Consider the following 6,841-nt stretch of genomic DNA (forward strand, 5'->3'; position numbering starts at 1 on the left):
GACCATGCATTGGAGCTATCTCACATGATGCGGGAAGCCAGGAAGGAAAATATAAGCTTTCTTTTATGACAAAATGAAAGTTCAATTTAAAGACTGGGAACAGAATCTGAATTGACCGTTCTTCAAAGAAGATATGCAAATGGTCAATAAGCAAATGTGAGATATTCAATATCATCTTGGGGATGCAAATCAAAACCACAATGGGATACTAGGATGGCTATCATCAATAGACGGGACCATAAAAAAAGTTAGCAAGATTGTAGAAATTTGTAACCCTTCATATATATTTCTCATGGTAGTGCAAAGTATGTAGCCACTTTGGAACAGTCTAACAGTTCCTCAAAAAGATTAAATAAAATGACCCAGCAATTCTAACTCAAGATTTATAGCCTAGAGCAATGAAAACTTATGTGCTCATGAAACTTGTACACAAATTTTCATAGCAGCCTTAGCATTATACCATCCAAAAGTGAACCTAATTCAAATGTCTATCAATTTGTAAATGAATAAAAAGTATTTTCATACAATGGATTATTAGCAGGCAATACAAAGTACTGATATGTGATTCAACATAAATGAAACTTGAAAACTTTATACTTAGGTTTTTTAACAACCACATATGCATGACTCCTTTCATATGAAAGACCTATACAAGAAAATCTATGGAAGCAGAAAATAGATTAAAGTTTGTCTAGGATTGGAGGGAGTTATAAATGGGTAGAGAAATGATGACTAAGTAAGTAATTTCTTTGTGGAGGTAATGAAAATGTTCCAAAATTTTTGTGATGATTGCACAAATCTGACTATATTAAAAGCCATTGAATTGTACACTTTACATCACTAAATTGTGTAGTATATAAGTTGTCAATCATGCTATTAAGAAGCATGTTCTCACTCTATTCTTTTGAAAATCTGTAGAATTTTCTGAAAAGATGGAGAAGCTTGTGCATTTTCTGAGAGTATACAAGTACATACTTTGTCAGGTTTGGGATCACAATAGTGTCCAAGATAGGAAGAAAATCCCATTTAACAATCTGTTAAATTCCTAAGAATCTAAAACATTACTCATAGCATTTCACTTGTCTTCTCTTCATACTCTAATTTCAGTGTAATGATTAAACTTCCAAACTTTGCAGAATGGTACATATATTTTATAGAATGCATTACCCTCTCAAGTGATTCAGTTTCTCAGAACTCTGCTGGTTATGTATTCTAATTAAAGGTAGTCTTGTAATGAACTCAATAAACATTTGGTCACTACACAACTATTTTAAGAAGAATGTAGTTTATTACTTCATGAATTCTTCATATTTTTTCTCAAACCTATGAGATAAGTATTTTTATATAATAATTTTAGAGAATGAAACTGAAACCCAGAATGGTTAAGAAACAGATACAAAATAAATCAGTTAATATGCTACTGAATCAGGTCTCAGGTCTATAGCCCTCTCCCACACAGTGCTCGCCATCTCTCAATTATCTGTTTTAAAGATGCATCCCCATGCAACCCAAAGTCATTATGACTTTGAGGAAAATAAAGTGTGATTTCTTTATGAAGATTTTTTTAATACAAAACTTACCACTTAAGCCACTCCCATAAAAACTATTCATTAAGAAGTACACCCAAGACAAAAAAGGAATAAAAGTTAGATTATAATCTAATAAAAGTAAACATTAGCAATTAAGTATGAATGAAAGGAAGTGAAGAAAATTTAAAAATTTAAACAGAAAATCTGGCATACCTTCACGTATTATGCTGGGAATATTTTCCTTCAAAAGGGTTTGATGACATCAATTTGATTGAATTTTTTCTGTGAATCCATTTAAACTATGTGATTCTGAAATAAATTGTAGTCACTTAATCATAATGTTATAAAGGCTATTTTATTAATTTTTAAATGTTATGTTCACAAACAAAGCATGGGTTCTTATAGTCAATAATAAAGAAAGGTATATATATTATAAAATTTGAAAAGTATTCCCCCTTAATCTATGGTTTAACTTTCTGAGGTTTCAATTATCTGTGGTCAACAGTGGTCCAAAAATATTAAGTGGAAAGCTCCAGAAATAAGTGATTTATAAGCTTTAAATTGTGTGCCTTTCTAAGTAGTTTGGGAATCTTGCACAGTTTCGCTTAGGACATGAATCATCCCTTTGCCCAGAATATACACACTATATATTCTACTCACCCATTCATCATTTAGTAACTGTCAGTTTTCACACAGACTGTCATGGTCTTGAGTGCTTGTGTTCATGTGACCTTTACTTAACAATGGCACTGAAGCACAAGAGTGCACATTGGTAAAGAGAAAGAAATTTGTTCTTTCTACTTTAAACTCTTCTACATGTGTTGAATTCTTATTAAATTATCCAGATATTACTTTAAATTTAAAGTTTTTATGGAAATGGAAGGAGACCCTCATTGTTACACAAAATTACATATAAGAGTTTGTGAGGGGAAAGGGGAAAAAAAGGGAGAGAATTAAACAACAGCAGATGGGGTAGAGAGGGAAGATGAGAGGGAAGGGGAGGGGGGATAGTAGGGGATAGGAAAGGTAGCAGAATACAACAGTCACTAATATGGTATTATGTAAAAATGTGGATGTGTAACCGATGTGATTCTGCAACTTGTATTTGGGGTAAAAAATGGGAGTTCATAATCCACTTGAATCAAATGTATGGAAGATGATTTGTCATGAGCTTTGTAATGTTTTGAACAACCAATTAAAAAAATAATATTTAAAAAAAAATAAAATAAAATAAAATGACTTTGCCTAAAAAAAAAAATAAATTTAAAGTTTTACAGGTTTCAATACAAAAAATAGTAAAATAGAAATACAACAAAGTATTAATAGTGATTTTTCTCTAGGTAGGAGAAATTCTGGATGATTTTCTACCTCATTTTTTTCACATTTTGTTAGCTTTCAAATTTCCCATGCATGATACTTTCCTATTCAAATACCATCAACTAAATTTTTAAGTCTTCAATTGAGCCATCAAAGATGATTTTGAAAATGGGAAAAATTCATATTTTATAATTCTCTAACCTACACAGGAACTTAAATTTGGAGACAATTTAGAAGAATAACAAGTTCATAGAGTCATAATGACACGAATATATTATTAAATATATTATTAAAATAAAATGTAAATTTCCTCCAATAATTTTGCCCCTTAACATTCCTCAACTCCGTTGCAAGAGAAGTATCTCTGTCCACTATAAAGGTAATAGTACTAACAGCGAATAGCAGCCTTGATCACTTGGGTGTTTCACTAAATGTCCACCCTTGGTGATCCCCAGAAGTCCAACTTCTTGTCATTTACTCTCTATCTTCAGGAATCCAAATGCCAAGCTCACTCAGGAGTAATAGGATTCTGAGCAGCTGATTATAATTAACTCAGCATTAAAAATTGAAAGATTATCCCAAACAAGTTTCACTAATGTACCCTCAGAACATAGCTGCCAAAGTTTCAATCAACAGAGTCATATGTCATCTCCTTAAATAGCCTTAGAGACATGTGAATGAGGATTATAGGTGAGGCAAGTAGTTACTAAGCATTCCTTGTGACTACAGTCTATACATCAGACTCTTCTTTGCCTTTTTTTTTTACTCCAGTTTTAAATGCTTTTATTAGTGTGCAATAGTTATACATAATATGGGGGTTCATTTTGACATAATCATACAAACATGGAATATAATTTGCTACACTTCAGTCCCAAGTACTTTTCCTTCCCCTTCTCCAATACCCTGTTCCCCTTCCTCTACTCTATGGGTCTTCTATTTATTTATTATATTTTTTAATCAAGGCTTTATATATACATAAAGGTGAGATTCACTGTGGTATATTCTTATACATACATAGTATAATTTGGTAGATTTCATTCCACCATCCCTTTCTTCATGTCCCTTTCCAACTATTACTTCCCCTCATTTTTTCAGTAATATTTCCTTGACAACCTGTTAAAATTTAATTAGTTTGCTTGCTTCAGTCTTCATTACAATTGGTGTCTCTCTGCTAGATTTGAAGGAAGTTGTGGGGGTGGAATGGCAGGTGGAGAGGCAGGTGGAGACCACCACCAGTTAGGACTTAAGAATACCTTTCAGTACCACTGTATGCACATGGTATGTGCCCTCTAGCAGAATCCTAACCAACCATTTTGTCTTGATTTTTATTCCTTTTCACTAGAGAAAAAAAGCAGTTTTAAATCTTGTTGGGAAATTTGAGGTGTTCCTGCAAGCTAGAGCTCAGTGTGGCCTACACAGTGGCTGGAAAAACCAATCAATGGATTTCCTGCCCCAGAAACCAGAATGTACGTTTTGAAATGTACAAGTGCTGTCCATCTGCAAAGGTCTTCTTGTTATGGTTGTTGTCATGTCCAATTGGCTATGATGGGAGAACCCAGATCATTATTAAAAGCAGAAGAGAATCAATTGTTTGACTATGGGTAGATCTGACAGCTAAGAACAGTGTGTGGGAGCCCTGTTTTAAAGGAGACAGACAGTAACTTCAGAAACATACACTGAATTATCTAATGGGGACTTTCTGCCCTTAAATTCTGTGAAAAAATATTAAGTATCCTTAATTCATTAAAGAAATGTCTTATGGTTTTTATGAATGTTCATGAATATTTCATGAAGTGATTAAAATTGTTAATCCTGCTCTCAATTAATTTTAAGTAATTCTTAGAACACACATGTAAATAATAGGTAATTATGATGTTTTATTATGTGTCATATATATATATATATATATATATATATATATATATATATATATATATAAAACTTAGGCCATTAAAATTGCATTTCTGATGTGATACATTTCTTAGGCCCTATGTCATTTGGTTTTCCTAAGCAAAAGTGTATTTTTACTTTCTTTGACATTCATTAATTTTGAAGATATTGTGGGTGAGGTTTTGAGGGACTTAAAGGAGAAGAACACAAGTCTCAGAGTGGAAAGCCTGGCTCATCTGTGAAGTCACAGTTCTAGACTTCTTGGTTTTGCTCCCTTCCAGGCTGCTCAGTTGGTCTTCAGCATATCTACTATAATTGAGAAAGCTATCATCTGTGGAATCAGATACAAAGAAAATTGTACTTTTTTTCTTTCCTCATGCTTTAGCTTTTCACTTCACTTGACTACTACATGGGGAGAAACAGGAACTTAAATTTGGAGACAATTTAGAAGAATAACAAGTTCATAGAGTCAAATATATATAAAAGAGATCAGAACTTAACTAGCTGGATAGTCTGAGGCAAATTACTTTACCTCTACGAATTTCAGTTCCTTTACCCCTAAATTTTTAAATAATTTTCCTACCTACCTTGTTAAGGGTTTTTGAGGGTTAGTTAAAACACATATAGACATTTTGTAAAGTTCTATGTGAATTATCCCAGTAGGTTATTCTGAGCAAGTTGCTATTCCATTTATTTAGGATTTGGTTTCCAAATGCCAGAGGAGAGTACTGAAACTCTCTCATTTCAAATAAAATCACTTTTCTGATGGTCTACTAACATCTTTCTGACCTTTTCTTTAACTTTCAATTCATAGATCATTTTTTGCAAGTTTAGATGGTACAGGACTTGGAAGAAAGAAAGGTAGCCCAAATGTCATGGTGAAATCTGTGGCCTTTGAGTCTCATGGCATCTGGTAGGGATTTGTGTACTTGGACATCTCCCCAAACACTTTCTGAGTTCATGGTCTTGAGCCATAGGGCTTGCATCTGAAATACCCATCACTTCCAAAGAAGCAAAGAAATGAATGCTTTTGTCAGTAGCTCAACTGACTGAGACAGACGTCTCCACCATCACTAGCCAAGTGGAGCTCTGTTTTGCCTGTTGTGTTCTGTGAAAACTAGTTCCAGTCTTTGACACAGGGAGGCATATTTATGACATTTGGCTTCTTTGTTCAACAGATTTTTCCTTTCTGTGTTTATAAGAGTTAGCATTAAATATTAGTGCTCCATCCTACTGGTTTCCTTTTGTTTAAGAGCATTTGTGTTCCTTGCACTTATTTTGGCCCTTGTTATGAGGAGTTAGATGCGTAGGGGCACTGATCCAGAGTTGCTTGACTGCTTTTATGTCCTTTTATAAAAGGTTTCAAAATCAAGAGAATCATGGATTTGTTATTTCTGGGTCCATTAAATGCCCAAGTAATTAACACTAGCCATTTTACTACTAACAAAGCATGGAAACCACAATGTTTTTGTGATGTACAATCATTTTAACATCGGCTTACAGTTGCACAGGCCCATCTAATCACCTGAATGACAATACAACAAGACAGGGGCCAAGATTGTATTGCCAGGCATCCAGATGACTCTCATATTGTTTGGAGATGCACATGCTGTAGCCAACCAACAATGTGTTGTTATGTTAAGTTGTTCAAGAGAAACTCTTAAAATATGTATAATAGTGGTTAGGATCTGAAAAAGGGTCTAACCTGTATCCAGCGTTAACATAAACACAAAAGAAAGTTGCATTTTAGACAGGTCCATAACATAATCAGAAAGCACGAACTGACATTGCATATTCTCCATTTGCAAATGCATTCCTTTCTAAAAAGCTGCAATTAATTACAAACTAGTTTTGATGCCGTTTTTGCTTTCCTTAAATATGGAGTGAATTCACCCCATAAACTAATGAACCAAAGTAGAGCCAAATAGAGACCAGCTGGCTGGATGGCTCAGTAATTTTATCCACATGATTGATTTTATGATCCTTTCACTGAAGTAACTAGTCTTTATTCTTGCAATCAGCACCAATGACAATTTGGGAGGGGGTGGGGAATTATTAAAATCTGGAGAAAGAAGAGGCGCTGTTTGTTTGATGTGGCACAACAC

This window comes from Marmota monax, unplaced genomic scaffold, assembly GCF_021218885.2.
Source record: "Marmota monax isolate L192 unplaced genomic scaffold, Marmota_monax_Labrador192_F-V1.1 WCK01_AAM20220418_F8-fsc00001, whole genome shotgun sequence".
Lineage (NCBI taxonomy): Eukaryota > Metazoa > Chordata > Mammalia > Rodentia > Sciuridae > Marmota > Marmota monax.